The sequence below is a fragment of the Pseudorca crassidens genome, chromosome 17 (assembly GCF_039906515.1).
Source record: "Pseudorca crassidens isolate mPseCra1 chromosome 17, mPseCra1.hap1, whole genome shotgun sequence".
NCBI lineage: Eukaryota > Metazoa > Chordata > Mammalia > Artiodactyla > Delphinidae > Pseudorca > Pseudorca crassidens.
In genome coordinates this window covers 73,308,652-73,330,288 of record NC_090312.1, presented here as the reverse complement: position 1 = coordinate 73,330,288, position 21,637 = coordinate 73,308,652, and the positions used below count along the sequence as shown (strand labels likewise).

The following is a 21,637-nucleotide window of genomic DNA, read 5'->3' as shown; positions in this document are numbered from 1 at the left end:
GCAAAATGAGTATGAGAGACCACATTTCCTAGGATGCCCTGCGGTGCGACCAGACTTACTTCCCCCTTAGGCGGAGGGAAGAATATAGGGAAGCTTGGTTAATATCAGAGTTAAAGGGAATGGTTGTCGGAGGCAGAGGTTCTGAAGTTCACGACTCCTAGAAGGGGAGGGGAATGAAAGGCTCTCAGTGAAGAAGGTACAGTAAATAAATGTCCAGCGACATGGCGGGATGGGAAGTTGAATGAAATGGTCTAATCTAGGCTGGAGGTCATAAGAGAAAAAGGGGGAGAATAGTGAATTGATTCTCAGAGTATTTTTTTAAGTTTTTTCTTTTTTTTTCTTCTGTCACACTCCTCTCTTCTCATTCCCACCGCTATTACAAGCCGCCGAGGCTCCTGAGCCCCCTTTCTGCCTTTCCTACCCCTCTACTGGTAGTCATTGAGGCGCCATTTGTTTCGTCGTTCCATGTACGTCTTTGCAGTTTACAGTACAAATAACAATACCTTGGATGTGTACAGAATTTAAATATATATTCAGAGCCTTTTAAGTAGATATAATATAGGTTGATCCTTACAATCCTACCCTCAGAGAGTAATAACAGCTATCATTTATTGCGTTCTTGATATATGCCTGTCACAGCATTTACATACACGATATCATTTGATCTTCATAATGTAATAATAACCTTGCTAGGAAACACACGTCCAGAAAGGAAATGACTTGCTCAAGTTCACAGGCTTTTGGACCTAGATCTGTACCCGTTTTACAGACAGGGACATAGGCAGGAAATGTTAGGACAGTATTATATAAAATAGTAACTAATTTCTGGTTACTCTTGCTTTATAGTTTACAAAACATGATCACATATATCATCTCATCCTCACAACTGTAATATCTTTACCAGGTATTGTTGGCTCCATTTACAGTTATGGAAACAAACTAGAAGTAATTAAGTTATTTGTCCAAGGTCAAATCACCAGGATCTCTCAGACACAGAGTGCTTTTTTTTTTTTTTTAAGAAGATGTTGGGGGTAGGAGTTTATTAATTAATTAATTTATTTTTGCTGTGTTGGGTCTTCGTTTCTGTGCGAGGGCTTTCTCTAGTTGTGGCAAGCGGGAGCCACTACTTCATCGCAGCGCGCGGGCCTCTCACTGTCGCGGCCTCTCTTGTTGCGGAGCACCTGCTCCAGACGCGCAGGCTCAGTAGTTGTGGCTCACGGGCCTAGTTGCTCCGGGGCATGTGGGATCCTCCCAGACCAGGGCTCGAACCCTTGTCCCCTGCATTAGCAGGCAGATTTTCAACCACTGTGCCACCAGGGAAGCCTCGGCCAGCAGGGCAGCCCCGGAGTGCTTTTTATACTACCTCCTACAAGAGAAAAAAGGAGCTGTTAAGCACAGACCTTTTGTTAGGCCTCAGGATCTCCCCGTAGTGACTCAAGGGGCTGTAAGGATGTTTACCGTTAAGGAGGCCACAGAACTTTATTTTATTTCTTGTGTGCTAGGCAACTGCCTCTTCACGCAAAACACATTCATATGTTAATTGAAAGCTAGTATTATTTTAATATTGTACAGTCAGCTCCTTTCACTTATAATTCTGGAAACTCTTGCTTTCTGAAACCTTAGATAAGTGAACTGCCTCAAAATTTCTGAAACATTTGGCACAAAATAGATACATCAGTGCAGTCCATGAGGCCATTCCAGTTTTCTGTAGCTGCCAAGTCTACTGTTTACTTTGTTAAGTTTTTTGAGTAAATAGAATTTGATACTTTGAAATGAATCGTCTGTAGACTAGACATTCCTAAAAGGTATTAGTACTGCCTTTCACCTAATTATTGTCTACAATTTTCTTCTAAAGCAATATGTTTCAAAGAGAAATCCTTTATTTTTTTTAAAGGTTTATTTTTCTTTCCCTGCAAGCACCACACTTGCTATTCACACACCAGTCATCACATGAATAATAACAACAACAACATTTACATAATGTGAACCAGCAAGTTAAGTTTTTTGGCCGCGCAGTGGGGCATGCGGGATCCTAGTTCCCCGACCGGGGATCAAACCCACACCCTCTGCAGTGGAAGAGTGCAGTCCCAGCCACTGGACCACCACAGAAGTCCCGGGAAATCCTTTAAATGTTAATTATTTTCTTGCCCAATTCTACCTGGCCCCTGCAAAAATAATGTTACCTCTGTACAAGATAGGTAATGTTATTTATCTTGAAGGGAATAATTTTCAATAAAGTTTTCTTAAAGAATTAATTCATGCAGGAAATTTTATTTATTTCTATTCTGACAGTAGTTTGGTGGTAAACTACACAAGTGGTCTTGGAACTGATTTTTAATTCTTTATAAGTTGAGAAATTAGATATGCCCTTTAAGTGGAAATTATTTTCTACTGTGACTGAGAATTTAAACCTGCAGTGAAATTGTATTTTTCTCATGATGAAAGCCTCAGAGCACAGGAAAGATAACAGCAAGTGTGCAGTTCTAACACTGTCATGTACTTTCATGTCAATACCACCAAGCAAAATTTTCCTTATTGATGATACATGCGAACAGTGAAATCGATTTTTAAAATTGCGTCTGAATATTTCATTCTGAATTGTGCCTTCACAGAATAACTACTTCCTACCCTACTAAAGAAATGGGTAGCCTTTCCCTGGCTTCTCAAGCACAATCCATTTGACTGGTCCAGTGTTCCTTTACCCATATGGAACCTAGATTAGTTAGAAACATTCTTCCCAAACTAAATTTGATACCTAAACCCATTTGTTACTACAGTTGTCCTACTTTTAAGGATTATACTTTTGACGGAAAAATATAGAAATACCCTGGTACAAAGCATAGTTAATGGGGGGAGGTAGAGGAGGTAAGTTTTCAAACAGTTCTGAAAGTAGATCATTTAACCTGAAAGTCATTTATTTAATGAGTCTGTAGATACAAAGTTCAGAAGGTAAGAAAGCTAACATAAATAATATGTTAACCATATTATTATATGTTAAAATGATATTAACCAAATTCAATATGTGAAATTAATTCTTTACAGGCACTTAGGCCTGGGTACCTATAAAGTAAGAAAAAGAAAATTTTGTTAGGACAAAATATGACATTGTTTCTTATAAAACCATAGGAGTGCAGAAAGCCTCTAACCTGCTTATGTGAGATACACATGCTTCCTTCCTCTTCCCCAAATCCCATGATATTTATTGCCTAATAACCTTCTTTGTGGGATAAATAATAGCTCTTGTTCTTGCCTCACTATTCCAGGTGGGAAGAATGAGCTGGGCACCTAATGTTAGCTCTTCTGATACCTACACAGCATCACTTGTATCTGAATTGTCAAAATTAAGTTAAAACTGAAACCCGTTTTCTTCATAATTTCTAGTATGGCACTTCTGAACATCCTGTATTGCTTTTAACAAACGTGGTAACTGTGAAAAGCAAAAGGCCTCCACTTAACAGAGTAACCATCATCGTTTTTTCTCTTTTATGTTGGAAAAAGAAGGGAAGCATAACTTTGGGGATTGTTAGAAGCAAGCCACTTACTTTCTCATATGAAATGTACATCTCTACTGAGACTTGACTCTGTCACTCCAGATCCCTACCCCAGACAATCACAGGCTTTTGTTGAAGCTTGAGGTGGATGTGAGAGGGACTTAATTACTGAAGTAGGTATTGTAGGAACTTAAAGGGATGCAGAAGGCCATCCCTGTCCCAAAGGAGCCTAGAGTCTAATAGAATAAATAGGCTAAACTAAGTTGTTCATAAGTATAAGTAGAATAAAGCATATAATCAAAACAATACAAGAAACTAAATACCACAAAAGCTATGAAAAATTTATTGAGGACTTATTATATGGCAGGTGTTTTAAGTATATTATCTTAATCTTTAAAACAATCCTGTGAGATAGGTAGTATTGTCCTTATTATACAGATGAGAAAATTTAACTCTGAGAGATTAACATTATTATCATTATTACCACCCTGCTAGCAAGTAGCAGAGCTGGGCTTCAAATCAAGGTTTTCTTCCATGTTCAGCACTCACTCTTGCCACTACATCATAGCTGCTTAGTGATTTGAGAGAGAATTAGCCAAGAAGTGAGTGTAAATGGTGGCCAGTAGCCAAACTTGGCTTAGGTGTGGTTTTGTTTGGCCAGCAGCAGTTTAACTTTTCAAAAAATTGTGAACATCTTTGGGCAGTGGCCAGCACTTCACTCTTTAAGGTCGTACACCAGGCCCCCTTGAGACAAATTACCTGCCTGGCTCCAGAAGGCATTTGCATTTTCTATTGCCAGGCAGTAACTGAGGATAGGAGCAATAGCTCTCAAAAGGCTCACGAAGAAGTTATGTCCAAGGGTGGAAAGAGGACACTGCGAACAAGAGTTGCAGAGTATTTGAGGAAGAATGATTGGCAGTATTTATCACTATATAAAGGTGAGAGAGGTCAAGTACAGAGCTACACGTCATGCCTTAGCACAGTAGTTCTCAAACTTTAGTGAGCATCAGAATCGAATATAAAGCTAAAACAGATTGCTGGGCTCCACTCCAGAATGAGTACATCTGGGGTGGACCTTGAGAATTTGCATTTCTAGCAAGTTGTCTGGTTCTGCTGATGCTACTGGTCCAAAGATCACACTTTGAAAATCACTGCTTACCAGGCTGTAGGGCACTTTTGGGGAAGGGCTCAAAGCCAAGATTTTGTTTCTGTGTTTCTGTTGTTTTAAGTACAAAAAGAATTACTTGACGTAGAATGTCTATAAGTAAAAAAGAAGAAAATTAAAATAAGTCTGTTATCAATTAGAGGTTACAGTTGTTAACATTTTTGATGGACTGTTCAAGTTCTTTTTTCTAAAACAAAAAGTGGGGGGTGTAGTATCCTTTTTTAAGAAACCAAAATTGTATCATCCTCAGCCTCAGCCTTATCATAACAGCTGTTACCACTTACTGAGCATCTACTGTACACCAGGACCCTTACATATATTTACTTAATCCTTGTAATATCTTTATGAGCCAGGTACTATTCTTATCATTTTTATTTTACAGATAAGGAAACTGAGGTGCAGAGAAGTTAAGTAACTTACTCAATGTGTCATTGCTAATAAGTGACATAATTAAGATTAAAACCAAGTAGTCTGGCTCCAGAGTACATGTAACTATTATGCTATACTGACTCTTAGGCTATTCTGACCGTTATGCTATACTACTGCGCATACTGTTTTTAACCTGTATTCTTTTTTGTTTTTAATATTTTATTTATTTATTTGGCTGCACCGGGTCTTAGTTGTGACATGTGGGATCTAGTTCCCTGACCAGGGATTGAACTTGGGCCCCCTGCATTGGGGGTGCAGAGTCTTAGCCAGTGGACCACAAGGGAAGTCCTTAACCTGTATTCTTTAATCACATCATGAACAATCTTGATAACATTAAATATTCTTGTCCAACATTTAAAATGAAAGCCTACTTTTAAAAAATATTTCAGGCGTTCAAGAGTGTACAGAAAAATAATATAAAAACCACTACTAGTTTTAACAAATGTTTCCATTTCAGCGTATTTGCTTTAGAATCCCCCCTTCCAAAACACACACACACACACACACACACACACACACACACACACACACACACAGATTTAGTAAGACTATGAATTTGAGGTTTAATTTTACTCAAAACAAGATTGTGCCTTATGAGTTATAAAGGCATGTCCTTAATAAAAATAGGACATCCTTGAAACTTAGTAATGGAGAAAGAATTTCTATGCAATGAACAACTCCATAGTTACTGTTGCCATCATCATACCATTCTCCTTAAACACCCTGGCCCAAGCATGGCTTTATTAATTACTTGGTGATAAAGGTAATAAACACAGATAGTAACATAAAGCTGGGTGTTGTGACGTGTATGGCTTACTCAGTTTTCAGACCGCTTGGCCTACCTCCGTGTGGTGAAGGTCACATTCCGCCAGGGTGACATCTCAGCATTGCCCAATAAAACTGTCTGCAGCGATGGAAAAGTCCCATGCCCGTCCCGTCCAATATGGCAGCCACTAGCCACGTGTGGCTATTAGGCCCTTGAAATATGGCTAGTGCAACTGAGGGACTGAATTGTTCATTTAATTTGATTTAAATTCAATTAAAGTAGCCACATTTGGCTAGTGGCTACCATATCAGGCAGCACAGATCTAGGTCCTTACAGCCCACATTAAAAATGAGTCCCTAGGGCTTCCCTGGTGGCGTAGTGGTTGAGAGTCCACCTGCTGATGCAGGGCACACGGGTTCATGCCCCGGTCCAGGAGGATCCCACATGCCGCGGAGCGGCTGGGCCCGTGAGCCATGGCCGCTGGGCCTGTGCGTCCAGAGCCTGTGCTTCGCAATGGGAGAAGCCACAACAGTGAGAGGCCCGCGTACCGCAAAAAAAAAAAAAAAATTAGTCCCCAATTCCAGTGAGTTCCTGGCTCTGGTGAGGATCAGGGGGTGAGCACTGTCTGCAAAAGGGAACAAGGGAACTTTTGAGGCTGATGGGAATATTCTTTATCTTGATTCTGGTGATGGTGACAGGGATATATACATTTGCCAAAACTCATCTGACCGTCCTCTTAAAATGAGCACATTTGTTGTATGTAAATTATACCTCAATAAACTTGATTTTAAAAGGAAAAAAAAATTTTTCAGAGACAGGAATTCCCCTTCTTTTCTATCTAAAGCATGCCTTCTGCAATCCATCCCATTTTTTTCCCTAACAACCACCAAAGTCATTACTACAAAATTATAGGACCCTGCGTGATCTGGCCCCTGGACCCCGTGTGGTCTGGACCCTGGACCCTGTGTGATCAGGCCCTTGGACCCCGTGTCGTCTGGCCCCTGGACCCCGCGTGATCTGGCCCCTGGCTGCTTCTCTGACATTATTTCCCTGACTTACGTTTCAGTCACACTAGCCACCTTATTGGTCCTCAGACCCTCCAAGTACATGCCTGTCTCAAGGCTTTTGCACTTGCTCTTCTTCTACTTGGAAAACCTTCCCGGAAAATATTCATTTAGGTATCTGCTCAGATGTCAGCTCCAACAAGATGCCATTCCTGCCAACCTCTCTAAAACAGCACTCCTGTCCTTTTCACTCTCCATTCCCTTATCCTCCTCACTTTCTTTACAGCACGAATCACTATCTGAAATTATATAATTACTTGTCTATTGTCCTCCTTCCCCATTAGACTGTAAGGCTGTTCATAAGGGCAGGCAGTTTGTTGATTGTTGGACTCCCTGTGCCAGGCACACAGTAGCCTCCATAAATACTGTTGAATGAATGAATGGCTATCGTCCATGGCAGTTTCTCAGCCTGAGATCCAAGCGTATGTTCATAGAAAATCCACAAATTCTCTACAAGATTAAAAAAAAATTATCATTCTGATACTAATCTCAAGCAAGGTACTATTATTAATGATTTTCCAAATGAGCACCTTAAAACATAAACTTTTTAGTGCTGATTTCACATTGAGTTTAGGATTTTGTTTGGATCAGATGAAAGCCAAAGGACATCATGACACAATGTATGAATAAAGATTTCACTTCACACAGTAGCCTAGACATGCCAAACTCTAAAGAACCAGCACTTTAACTGTCAATGCCACATTCCAGTTAGAAGCGGAAATTGCACAAAACACACATACACATACATATATTCACAACAACTTAGTAGCTGTAAGTGAACTAGTAAAGCCACAGTGAGGAATTGGTTTTTGGTTCCCATCAATAATTAGATTAGATACTATTTAATTCAGATTTCAAGTACTCAAAAATAATAACCCCATCTTACAGTGAATAAGCTGCTTTACAGAGTTATCAATTGATCCTCAATTAAAATTGACATTCCAGGATTTTGTAGCACCAGAATTTTTATGAACATATGAGATCTGATTATCTTGAACTAGAAGCAAAAATCTTGGAAGTTATTAATACTTTGTGCAAACAGGTATCATTTGCACTGACATTATTAAACATACAGAGATACATTTAATGTAGATCAGAAGTTGAATCTTAATACTCACAAACCAAACATTTTACAATTTAAATTTACGTTAATTTTAAATGGCTGGACAAAATAACTACTGTCCTTGGAGCAGGAGAATTCTTATCACTGCGGGTTATATTAGCATTGCTTTTTCTTTTTCTTTTCCCTCAATTTAGAACCTGAAGGGTAAAAGAAAGTTCAAGAATTTACTAAAAGAAACATTTGTATCTTCATTGCAGTAGCAATTTTGAGTTTTTGTAGAATAGCCTGACCCCTGTCTCTGAACCTTCTAGCTCTATGCCCTCAACACAGTCTCATTCATTCCTTCCATGAATATGACACAAAAAGTCAGAGCAAGAAGTACTTGACACATTTTTCATATGTATAGTTTCATAAGATATTTTAATAGGCAAGAGTAGAGCAAAAGTATAAGCCAGCATACTTTTTTAGCCCTGTGAATCATGTATGTAAATTCATAGTATTCCAAGATATAAATACATCGTAATGATGACATACAAGAAATTAAGTCCAAGGCAGTCTGCAAGGGGGGGCGTTTTACATCAGTGGGCAGCAGTATACTGAAGAAATTATGTGTGTGTACTAAATTAAAGCATCGGCATTAGATGTCAGCAAATCACAACATAGGAGAGTGATAAATGGACAGTATATCCTTGACAAGGATGCCTCAGCCAGCATTTTCCCATTCGAAGATTAATTTTCATATAGCCTGGCATTTGCTAAGGTGTGCTCCACAAATTCTATGGATATTAATAGGTATCGTTGAGGGAAAGGTTCTACAGTCAAATAAGTTTAGGAAATGTTGAGTAAACTAAGTTTTCTTTTTCTGCCGTAGGACTTCTCAGAGCCTTTCTATCCTGATGACAACGTGACTCTTTCCAGAGAGCAGCAGTGACAGCTCTGGAATGTCTAGGGAGAGGAAGGGCTTAGTGACCAGAGTGCTGGCAGCACAAGGTCCTAGGTTACATTTGTTTTCTTTGCACACTGTTTTATTTATTTATTCTTTTTTTTTTGGTTTTACTTAGAGTATATATTTTGGGGTTGGTTTGGGCATGCTGATAGAGGTAATGACCTAAGGCACCCCTTGGCCTTACTATTGACAATGTAGCATTTCCACACTTCTTTGGCTACAGAACCATTCTGAATCTGTGTCAGAGGCACACACTTTAGGAAAAACCAACACAGGCAAATAGTGCCCCTCATTACGATCTACTTTTATGAGTGTGCTTGAAAAACAGTTTATTGTTTGCCCATATTTTCTGGTAGTATATGGAGGTTTTTTCCACTTAATGTTTTAATCCAGCTAATGTGTATTTTTGTATTTGATGTGAGGGAGAGATTCAACTTTTTAATTTATCTCTTTATTTTATATTGCAGAATACCAGTTGTCCCCAAACCTTGCATTAAATGTGTTTTTGGTTTTGTTTTCAGGTCCAGAACCCTTCAGATCGACTTACCAATAAGTTCAATATGTAAAACAGTTAAAATTTGGTTCAAATGCGGAAGGATGAGAGTTATTGCAACCTGGCAACACTCCCTACCCCCATTCTCACCCTCCCTACAGGGGAGGCTCCAGGGAGTACTTTGAAAACCATTGGAAAAATTCTCCTCATAAATGACTTGAAATGCCATGTCTGTAGTATGCTATGTTAAATTTTTTTACCCATTCCAATTATTTTTCTATTTTCCTGCCAATCTCATACTTTAAATTAATTTAGAGGCTAAGAGCTTTGTAATATAACAAAGGAAGAAATTAAAATGTCTAATAAGTAAAATAACAACATGTTATTTTGGGGGCCTGCATATTAGTGTATTTCTTTAAAATAATGTCTACTATTGGCAAGAGTTGACTAGATCACCTTCAACATAGAGATTCACTTGGGAAAACTATATATTGATCAATAATTTGATAATGTGTGTCACAAGTTTACAAGGTTGATATTCTTTGATCCATCAAATCACTTATAGGATTTAAGACTAAATAAATAACCGGAACTGTATAGGAAATTTTTCTATTGTTTCTATTATTGATAATATTGAAAATGATCCAAATGTTTAACAATGTGGGACTGGGTTAAATGAATCCTGGCACAGCCATTACTGTGATGTTGTAAAAAGGAAAATATTTTGAGTACTCGTGATGCATCTGGCACTGTACCAAGCACCTTAATTATTACTGTCTTACTTAAGCCTAACAGTATCCCGAGATGATAGGTATCATTATTCCCATTTATAGATGAGAAAACACAGAAGTTTGAACAGCTAGTAAAGTAGTGTTGCTGGAATTCAGTCATGTTTGCTTGTAACCCTCATTCTTTTTTTTTTTAATAGTGTTTATTTTTACTTGTTGACAGTTTGCTTTATTTATGTATTTATTTATTTGGCTGTGTTGGGTCTTCGTTTCTGTGCGAGGGCTTTCTCTAGTTGTGGCAAGCGGGGGCCACTCTTCATCGCGGTGCGCGGGCCTCTCACTATCACGGCTTCTCTTGTTGCGGAGCACAGGCTCCAGACGCGCAGGCTCGGTAACTGTGGCTCACGGGCCTAGTTGCTCCACGGCATGTGGGATCCTCCCAGACCAGGGCTCGAACCCGTGTCCCCTGCATTGGCAGGCAGATTCTTAACCACTGCGCCACCAGGGAAGCCCGAGTTAGATATTTTCTTATTCCCACTTTATACAGATGAGGAATCTAAAATTCAGGGAGGTTACATATTTCCATATGTAGAATGAATCATTAGAGGACAAGATAAATACTGAGAGCCGGCTGGCTGGGAGATAGCAAAATGCTGAGTAATGAGATAAGAAACAGACTTCAGTGTACCTCCCTTTAGGACCAAGGTGCAGTGTTGTCACTTTCAGGACTGGATGGGGGCCCGATCTGGTATCAGAAAACTGTGTGTTGGAAATCCAACTATTTTTATGCTTGTAGTTTCTGTAAATACTTCTTGTATTGTTTTCCCTTAATGTGTACTAAAATTATTTCCAAATTATCGGTTTATCTCATTTGTACTTTGAGGGAGCAAAAAGGCAAAAGTGATCTTTGCTGGAGCTTTCAGAAAGAACCTTGTCAGTTAGACACCAGGTGTGCTGGGCTTCAAGTGCCAAAAGCCCAAGAGGGCGAAGAAACACAGGGAGAAAAAGCCTCTTCCCCAGAGGCTTCTGGAGTATTCTGCTCTAGCCTTGGAAGGTTTTGAACAATGCTCTTTGTCCTAGAGGATACCCTTTCACTTAGTCATCTATCCAGCATGACTCATCCCCAAGAGAGTTTGAATAAATGAAATCTTACAGTATTTATGTTTTTGTGACTTTTATAAACTTAGTGATGTAGAAAGAGCATGGACTTTGCAGTCGGACAGACCTGAGGTAAACTCCTGGTTTTGTCACTTAGTAGTTGTGCAATTTGGGGCTAGTTAATAACTTCTCTAGGCTTCCGCATCTATAAAATAGGAATAATGAAATCTACTTCACAGAATTGGTATGAAAATGAAATGAGCCAGCAAAAACGAAAGTGGACCCTGTAACCTCTGGCACACACAGGCACTCGTGCCTTTCCTTCCGCTGTTAGATTGTGGTTTTGGGGGCGAGCATTTGCCAAGTCTTGTATTTATTTTTATACTTTTCTACTATATAAAGTACAGTGCTTTGTTTACAGCAGCATCGTATAAATGCCAGCTGAACAACGTTGGCATGCATGCACAGAAACTAAGTCATGGGTAGACGGATTTTAGGTGTGTTTTAATGTTTATTAATTTATTTATCCTGTCATAGAGAAAACCCGCCAACTGTAGATAAGTGGGATGCAGAGCCAGGGCCGAAGAGTCAGCTAGATCGTTCCCTGCACGGGGCCACCGGCTCCAGAGGAGAGTGGGGACCAACCTCTGGGCCCCTCTGCTTACAGAGTCCCCGAGAGCACTGTGTTTCATTGGCTCAAAGGCAGCCTTCTGTGGGTGAACGATGGCCTCCTCTCTTCTGACACAAGGGGTTCCTCCTATAAGCGATTTGCTGTGCTTGATTTAAATGTTTTCTTTTTATCTTTCAATTATGAACTTATGTAAGGAAGATAATGTGTCACTCATTTACCCATAAACTGAGATTGCTATAACTTTTTAAAAGTTTGACTTCCTTTCAGACGTTTAGAAAAACTGGAAGAATGTTACAAAGAATTCCCGTACACCCTTCACAGTTTTCCAGGTGTTAATATTGCACCACCTTTGCTTGTCCCCATCTCTCTATATTACATAGGCAGATTTTTTTTTTTTCTGAGCCATTTAAGGTAAATTTCCCTCCCTCCCTCTCTTTCCTTCCTTCCCTGCTTTTTCTCAAATAAAACGTGTAGGTAGAGCTAAACTCCCCCTCCTCAATCATCCCCTCCCTCCCCTCCCTGCCTTCCCTTGCCTTTGTCAGGGAACCTGCTGTCTTACATGTTTTTGTCCTTTTACTGCATAATGATTAGATCTGTAGATACTGACTTTTGGTCATTTGTTGAGACTTGTTTTGTAATCTAGTACTTGATCACTTTTACAAATGTTCCATATAACCTGGGAAAGAATGTATACTCTTTAATTCTTTAAATGAGCCAATAGCTATACACGGACTTACAACAGTGCCTGGCACATCATAAGCAACAGGAAGTGTTCAATTTTAAAAATAATCATATGGTTGTACAGTTATATATATAGTCCACTAGCTCATATTTGTTTTATTATTGAAGTATAGTTGATTTACAACATTATATTAGTTTCAGGTGTATATCATAGTGATTCAATATTTTTATAGATTATACTCCATTTAAAGTTATATTGGCTATATCCCCTGTGGTGTACACTATTTCCTTGTAGCTTATTTATACATAGTAGTTTGTACCTCTGAATCCCCTACCCCTATCTTGCCCCTCTAGCTCATATTTTTTAACTGTCTTATTCAAATTATATATGTATGAGCTTTCAATTTTTAGAGAAGTGTGTTAAAAGCTCCCTAGCAGTATAAAGCTGTGTATCTTTGCATGTATTCTACCAACTTTTGCTCCTTGACATGGAAGTGAGAGATTCTGGTCAGTTGTCTGGATCCCATCCCCCGATCCCTCCCATTAGTGAGGGCTGTGCTTCACTGCACAGCAGAGACCTAGGATGGAAGTTAGGGCACTGGCTGAGTGGAAACGGTGTCCCAGGGAAATGGAAGTTCATGAATTCAAACACAACTGGAATCACACTGGCATCAACATCTCCCCTGTGTAAGGTATTGCTATGCAGCCTACTCACCACTTGCTATACTCTGATATTTTTCCTCTTAAATTCCCCCTGGTCCCTCAACCCTAATTCCTCTGAAGTTTAAGTTAACCTTTTTCTTTTTTTTAATTATTTTGGCTGCGCCGTGTGGCATGTGGGTTCCCCAACCAGGGATCGAACCCACGCCCCTTGCATTGGACACGTGGAGTCTTAACTACCGGACCACCAGGGAAGTCCCTAAGTTAACTTTTTGGATAATATTCACCATATTCCCTTTTTCCAATATTCCAAAACTAAATTTCAAAATTGATAATGATACTTAACAGGACCGGAAGCTTAGTAAAAATGTTTCTTAGCTAATTCAACAAAAGTTGAATGTTGTTGGCTCCACAGTGGTAAACAGAATACACATGGAGAAGAGTGGGAAAAATAGACACAAAACTAATAAACCCTAATAAATTGTGAAAATTGCTAAAAGAGAAAAGAACTGTTTCCATAAGGGAGAAAACAATGGGTGGGGAGGATGTTCCAAGAGGAATGACGAGCTCTGGAATGGTCACAGGCCAGGACAGACCTTAGCCACTGGAGGGCGACAGAAGCCAGCGAAGTGGGAATATAGTGGGTGCAGATAAGTGGCCAAGAGGAGACAGGAGAGACCCACAGGGACTGGCTCATGCGGGCCTGCGTGAGCCTTGGGACAGCTTTGGATTTTACTCCAGGAATTGGAATCCACTGAAGGGCTTCAGCAGAGAGTGAGATGACTGTACTTATGGTTTTAATATAACTCCAGCTAGTAAGTGGAGAACGAGTAGAGAAAGAAGGTCAGACGTGGAAGCAGGGCATTCTTTGCAACTTTGGCAAATGAAGGTTTGCCATTCAGGGCAACTTTGGCAAATGAAGGTTTTTGTGACCTCAGATTATTTTTCTCTCTTGTCAGAGAGTTTAAAAACCACAATGGCAAATAAAACAGACTTAAAGTAACTTCAGCTGTAAAGAATTGTTTATACAGGGACTTACCTGGTGGTCCAGTGGGTAAGACTGCGGTCCCAATGCAGGGGACCCGGGTTCGATCCTTAGTCGGCAAACTAGATCCCACATGCATGCCACAACTAAGACTCCGCATGCTGCGACTAAACATGCCACAGCGAAGATCCCAAGTGCTGCAACTAAGACCTGGTGCAGCTGAGATAAATAAATTTTAAAAAAATAAAAGAATTGCTTATACAGTTTGTAAATAACCATCTTCACAGGCCTGGAAGGTCTAGATTTATAACCATAACCCCACCCCCAATTTAAAGTGTGGGTATTTTGTAAAAGTTTTCTTTTTTTTTTTTAAAGAAGTGTGTGTGTCTGTGTGTGTATATGTACACATGTGTATATGGCCTTTTATTTCTGAGTATTTATTTATTTATTTATTTATTTATTTTTGACTGTGTTGGGTCTTCGTTGCTGCGCGCGGGCTTTCTCTAGTTGCAGTGAGCGGAGGCTACTCTTTGTTGTGGTGCACGGGCTCTAGGCGCGCGGGCTCAGGAGTGCAGCCTCAGTAGTTGTGGCGCACGGGCTTAGTTGCTCCGTGGCATGTGGGATCTTCCTGGACCAGGGCTCGAACCCATGTCCCCTGCATTGGCAGGTGGATTCTTAACCACTGCACCAGCAGGGAAGTCCTGTAAAAAGTTTTTATTTTGAAAATTTGAAACTTCTGTAAAAAGAGAAGAGTATAATAAATTCCCATTACCTTGGGAATTACTCAGTTACTTGATGAATATTGTTTGCTGACATTTACTTCATCTGTCACTTGTTTTTCTTCCTTTGCTGAAGTATTTAAAAGCAAATCCCAAGTATGTAATTTTGTCCCTTCATATATTAAGGCTCCAACTCTAAAATATAAACATTTTCTTCCATACCACAAAGCCATATTCACAAAACATAAAAATTTATTGCTAACATCTAATACCAATTCTATAACCAAATTTCTTTAATGTCTTTTTATAGTTGGTTTGTTCAAATCAGAATCTAAGATCCATGCCATCTTAGACCTTTTAAGTCTCTTTTAATACAAGTCACTGCTTTTTTTTTTTTAATTTATTTTTGGCTGTGTTGGGTCCCCTTTGCTGTGCACGGGCTCCCTCCAGCTGCGGTGACCACTCCTCGTCGCAGTGCACGGGCCCCTCACTGTCGTGGCCTCTCCCACTGCGGTGCACGGGCTCCAGGTGCGCAGGCCTCAGTAGTTGTGGCACGTGGGCTCAGCAGTTGTGGTGCATGGACTCAGCTGCTCCACAGCATGTGGGATCTTCCCCGGCCAGGGCTCCAACCCCTGTCCTCTGCACTAGCAGGCAAACTCCCAACCACTGCGCCACCAGGGAAGCCCTCCTTTTTTCCTTTAAAAAAATTTATGTCATTGACTTGTTGTAGAAACTGGATTAGTTGTCCTGTAAAATGTCTAAATATTTCATAATAAAAACTCTTAAGTTAAAAAAAAAAAGACAAACTGTGGAGTTTGAGCCTTTCAACTTCCAGTAAGTCAGCCCATCTCTCTGGAATGTTCTTTGAAGTGTCTGGCATACAGTCCGGTACAGTGAACCATAAACACACCATGCTTGGCAGGCATACACAGACTGTTAAACATGAGTGAATGTTTTAATTTTATCATTCAGCCTTCTCAGGTTCTTGACCTGTTTACTCGCTGTGATTTGTCTACTGTTCTTAAATAGAATCTGAAAATAGCACCATTTCTGAAGCATTTAAAAAAAATCAAGATAAAGCTTGTTAGCTAATCTCAGTCTTCTCTATTTCAGAAATTAGAAAATTAAAAATAGTTAAACTGGAGGTAGCTTCGTAAAAGCCAGATTTGGTTCCACTTTAAGGATGCACAGAAGAAGCAGTGACCAAACAATGCATGTTTTCTTCACCTCAGTGTCTGCCTTCACCTTTGATTTCTTTGCTATAATTAGCATCTGTTGCCAGTGAAGCTGAGAACTTATTACCTGCAGTAACCAGAATTAGATCACTGGTTCTTTTGGCTTGGTTGTTTCAACAGATTGTAGTGTATGAATATTATTGCAAATCTAAAAAGATTTTTTAATATCTGTCTCATGCTAATCATTTTGAATCTTTACTAGTTTGAAGATTCAAAGCAAAGGTATAATTCCAAATCAAACATTTGGGTAATTCTGGGTGTATCTTTTGGATCAGGCCCTAAACTACGAGACATTTGACAGAGATACATATTAGTTATTTTAAGATGAAAGAGAGGGTTGGGAACCAGGATCCTTAAATCCTCAACCAACCAGCTACTGTGGCTTCAGCTGCCCTCTCTGGATCCCTGTAAGATGTAAGTGTGTAGAAGACCAGGCCAGACAGACACCAGCCATAGGTAAGGGCTGGAGCCTTGACATACTGTCTGGGATGAATTGGGTGGTCAGTGGATGATCTTTCCCGTGGTCCACTGATAATAAGTCACTCTTTTCTTTGTGTTCCTGTAGCTCTTTGGATTTATCATACCCTTCCTTGTATTATAGCTATTGTGTACAACTATATACCCTCCACTAAAATGTACCTATCTTAAGAGTAGGGATCATATCTTATTTATCTTCCTAGACTTTCTTAATGTAGTAAGAACTCAATAAATGTTTATTTAATCGAATTGGCACTCGAATGGCCAGAAAATATTGATGTCTCCTCATCATTCAGTCTTCAGTTAGGAAAGATTTGTAGTCATTAAGCAGCAAAAGCAACTTAAACCAAAACAAACTACACTAACAACGAGATTAACACTGGCAGATAATATTCTAGGAGTTATAAAGGACAAGGAGCTGAACCGAGTGTTGGTTCATCCATTCATTTAGCAAACATTTATTGAGACCTTGATGTACGTCACACACTATGCTTGATGACCAGGATGGAAAGGTGAAAAGATACTGTCTCTGCACTCAGGGAGTTCACAGTTTCAGTTGTGTCTGATCCTGGAATAATTTTTAATAATAAAAGAATAATAGGATTTATAGGTCACCAGAAAAACAGAAAACAAAAAAAACTTGACCAGTACTCTTCAAAAGTGTCAATGTCCTGAGAAATTAGGAGAGACTAAGAATCTGTCACATATTGGAAAATAATAAGGAAACATGACAACACAGTGTGGTATAAGAGATTGGATCCTGGAACAGAAAAAGGACATTTTACCAGTGACATATTTTAGAATTGCTGGAGCATAATGATGCGTTTTATTATGTTTAAAAAATTCTCCCCAGAGACTTCCCTGGTGGTCCAGTGGATAAGAATCCGAGCTTCCACTGCAGAGGGCGCGGGTTCCATCCCTGGTCGGGGAACTAAGATCCTCCATGCCTCGCAGCTCCGCCAAAAAAATTAAAAAATAAATTCTCTCCAGACAGTGCACCCCCAAACTGCCTGCCTGCCTTCCTCCTGACTACACCATCCCGTCCCTCCCTGTATACAGGTAGGTTAAGAAGCCGTCTTGCTTGATTTGCATTTCTCTGATGAGTAGTGAAGTTAAACATATGCTTATTTGTTTATTGGCAATTTGTATTTCTCACTGAATTGCCTATTCATATCCTTGGCCTATTTTTCTTTTGGTTATTTTCTTTTTCTTATTGTTTAAAAGAACTCTTTATAGATTATGAATAATAACCCTTTGTTGCCCATTTTGCAAATATTCTCTCTGTGTGTCATTCATCTTTTAACTTTATGGTCTTTTTTGCTATATGGAAGTTATGTTGGTGTTTGTGGGAGGATATAAATGAATTTTCATTTCATTTAAAATTAAAATACTAGGAGCTAAGAATACATTTTAAAAACATATCAAAACTCCAGGCGGAAAATACACTGTGCTTTCCTGAAAAGGGAGCAATGTCCAGGATCAAAGCAAAGCATAGCAAAAGAATTCCGGGTGCCCTTCTCAGGCTCCCTGTACTTCCCTCCCAGCGCTCTTCTGCCACCCAGTACTATTGCTCTCCTAGGAATTCCTAGGGGAGAAGGATGTACATAAAGGCAGGGCTCTGCAAAAGTGTTTAATCTTTATGTAATTTAATCAGTCCATCATGGCTTCTAGGTTTTGTTTCAGGCCAAGGAATTTCTTTCCTACCCAAAGTTTATAAAGATATTATATATATCTTTATATATATATATATATATATATATTTACAGTTTTATTGTTTTGTTTTTTACATTTAGATCTTTAAACCATCAGTAATTTATGGATAGCCAGTTATCCTTGTGCTGTTTGTATTGAATAATCCAGTCTTCTCCTACTGACTTGAAATGCCACCTTGAGCATGTATGAAACCCTCTAAGTATAAACCCATTATACTTATTATTTTCTGGACTCGGTTCCACTCCACTGTTCTAGTTATCTTTTCCTGATCCGTACCACACTATCCTATTTACCCTGTTTTATAGTTCTTTTCAGTGTCTTGTGGGCCAAGTCTTATTTTGTTATAGTTGTTTTACAAAATTTTCTTGGCTATTTTCAAACATTTACTCTTTTAGATAAGCTCGAGAATCAACTTTTAAATTTAAAAAATTCCATTGGGAATTTGATAAAAATCATATTTAGTTTACAGATCAATATGGGGAGAATTGGCTTTAAAAAATATTGAGGCTTCTTATTCAGATATGACTCTCCACTTACAGAGATCTTTGTATGTCCTTCAATAAAACATTATAGTATTTTTAAACTGTTTTGAACATTTCTTGTTAATTTTATTTCTAGGTATTTTATAGTTGTGGTTATTATGAATGGGATATTTTTTAAAATTTATTTACTTATTTAGTTTTGGCCGCGTTGGGTCTTCGTTGCTGCGCTCGGGCTTTCTCTAGTTGCGTTGAGCGGGGGCTGCTCTTTGTTGCGGAGCACGAGCTCTAGGCGCGCGGGCTTCAGTAGTTGTGGCTCGCGGGCTCTAGAGCTCAGGCTCAGTAGTTGTGGCGCACGGGCTTAGTTGCTCCGCGGCATGTGGGATCTTCCCAGACCAAGGCTCGAACCCATGTCCTCCACATTGGCAGGCGGACTGCGCCACCAGGGAAGCCCTGGGATATTTTTCCATTACATTTTCGATCTGGTTCTTGCTGATACCCAGTAAAACTATGATTTATATATATTCCTCTTGTATCTAATATCTTTTATTAATATACTTTGTTTATTTAACCTCTCCTTCATTTCTGGGCATTAGGTTGTTCCTAATTTTGATGGTCACAGTTAGCTATAAACATCTTTAATCAGGTAATTTTTCCCTCTAAATTTCTTCCCGCAAATGGGAAAAACAGATTAAAGGGATATGTGACTTTATAGCTCTTACTGCATAGTGCTCTGAGGAATCTCCTGAAGGGCTCTCCTACCTTTCCAATTCTACCTGTAACAACATCAGCACATCAGTAGCAGTGATGAAGGTGATGGCAACAAGGATGATGAGACTCTTTGTTGAGAGCTGGGTATTTTGCTTTGGGCTTTCTGTGTCATTTCTCATTTAATCCTCATGACAAGTCTATAAGATGCTGTTACTATCAGTCTGTGCAGATACGGAAATAGGGCACAGAGAAGGAGGGTGACATATGTGGGCTCACAGCTGGTAGGAGGCGAAGTCAGGTGTGTTGTGTTCCATGGTCAGTGCCTTCTCCCTGTGTCTTCTCCAATATCCGTTCTTTCCATTTTCATTTACATTTGAAACTTTAAAAGGTATATGAGACCTGAAAGTTGTTTTATTTTGCATTTATTAACTAATAAATAAGCCATTTAATAACATACTTGTTAAACTGCTTTTTCATCTCCTTGACTACTTATCCAACAGATGTTAATTATATATTTGTAACAACTCTCTATATGTATTGGATAGAAAGTTTTTAAAGATTATATTTTCCCCTGTACCTTTACAAAGGTCCTTGGGTTTTCTTTCCCAGTGAGTCTTCCTTTCCTCTGTTCTAATTTATGTCTCCTGTAAATACTTCTTATCTGAAAATTCTATTACCAGCATGTAGAATAGTATATTAAGTGTGGTTACATGGGACACATCATCTCATTAATGTACTGAATAGTAGTAGTAGTACTACTAGTAGTAGTAATAGTTAATAATAATAGCAGCTTTCAAATACTGTTTACCAAGTGCTAAGGATGTTATATACACAATCTCAGTTAATCCTCACTATAATGTAATAAGATATTATCCTTTACAGATGAAGAAATAGGCTCAGATTTATCAACTTGCCCAAGGACATACAGCTAACAAAAGGAAGGCCTGTCATATTTCAAAACCATGTTCTTAATGACTATTGTCTGGCCCTTCATTACATATAAAGTTGACTCTCTTTGCCAAAAAAAAAAAAAAAAAAAAGGAAGAAAGAAAAAAGAAAAGCTCTTTATCAAGTCAAGAATAAAAAACCTTCCACACCAATTTCTTTCTCTTAAAAAAAATGTTTTTTAGTTATTTAGAATGAATTTTTTAATTGATGTATAATGTTATAATTCATGTATTATAAAATGAGCACCACAATAAGTCTAGTTAACATCAGTCACCACACATAGTTATAAAATTTTCATGCCAATTTCTTAAAGGCTTTAGATCAAGGAGACTTGAAATAGTATCACATATTCTCCTAGCATTTTTTCAAGAACTTTGCCATCTCCCGTGCCTGTCCTAGCTTCTCCTGCCTCTTGGGGTCTCTGAGCATTGCCACTCTGGCCTCCAGGGGGCACTATTTCCCCTTTAACATAGTGGCTCAAGCATTTGACTCTCAATTCGATGGAGTAGGGATTAGACCAGGGAAAAAATTTAAACAAAAGTTTACAAAGGGCTTCAGAAGAACAAAAGACAAATGAGTACAGGGAGTAATATACAACTGGATAATTTGGTTCATTGAATGCAGTGCAGGCGTTTCAGTATTTGACACTGTAAAAGGATTCCTCCCTACCTTGCTTCCCACTACACGTACAAACCAGAAGCCAGTTTTCTCTACCCTGCATCATGTCCTCAAGCAAGCAAAAAATCTCAAAAATAGCTCCAAGGTTGGTAAGGCTAGTTCCAGCTATGGGCTTCCTTCCAAATTCTAGTTTCCACTCTCAGTATCTGCCTCTTTCCTACATGCCAGACACTAAGCTTGCCAGCCCTTTTCAGGGAAGATAGCATTGCTGACCCCTGGGCTGTTGTTGGGAGATGGTTATCTCTCACGCGCCTGCATGTCTTGCTCGGGATGCCCAGAATGCAAGGCCCTGACTGCTTGTGTTACTTATCTGTTACTCCATAGCAGATTACTCTAAATCATAGAGGCTTAAGACAACAATCACTTATTTTCTGACAGTTTCTGTGGATGAGGAATCTGGGCACGGCTTAGCTGGGTGCCTCTGGCGCAGGGTTGCAGCCTTGCCTCTGACAAGGCTATAGTCAAGGTGCTGGCCAA

General features: G+C 39.3%; 1 protein-coding gene across 4 annotated transcripts in view; it reads left to right on the top strand.

The window, feature by feature from the left end:
- Positions 1 to 51: 51 nt before the first annotated feature.
- The window catches only part of SGK3 (serum/glucocorticoid regulated kinase family member 3), a 147,028-nt gene continuing 125,442 nt past the window's right edge, over positions 52 to 21,637 (top strand). For all 4 annotated transcript variants that reach the window (XM_067712171.1, XM_067712167.1, XM_067712166.1 and 1 more), the window contains exon 1: positions 52 to 196. The gene's annotated coding sequence lies outside the window, so the exon portion shown is untranslated. The remainder of the gene's footprint in view (positions 197 to 21,637) is intronic.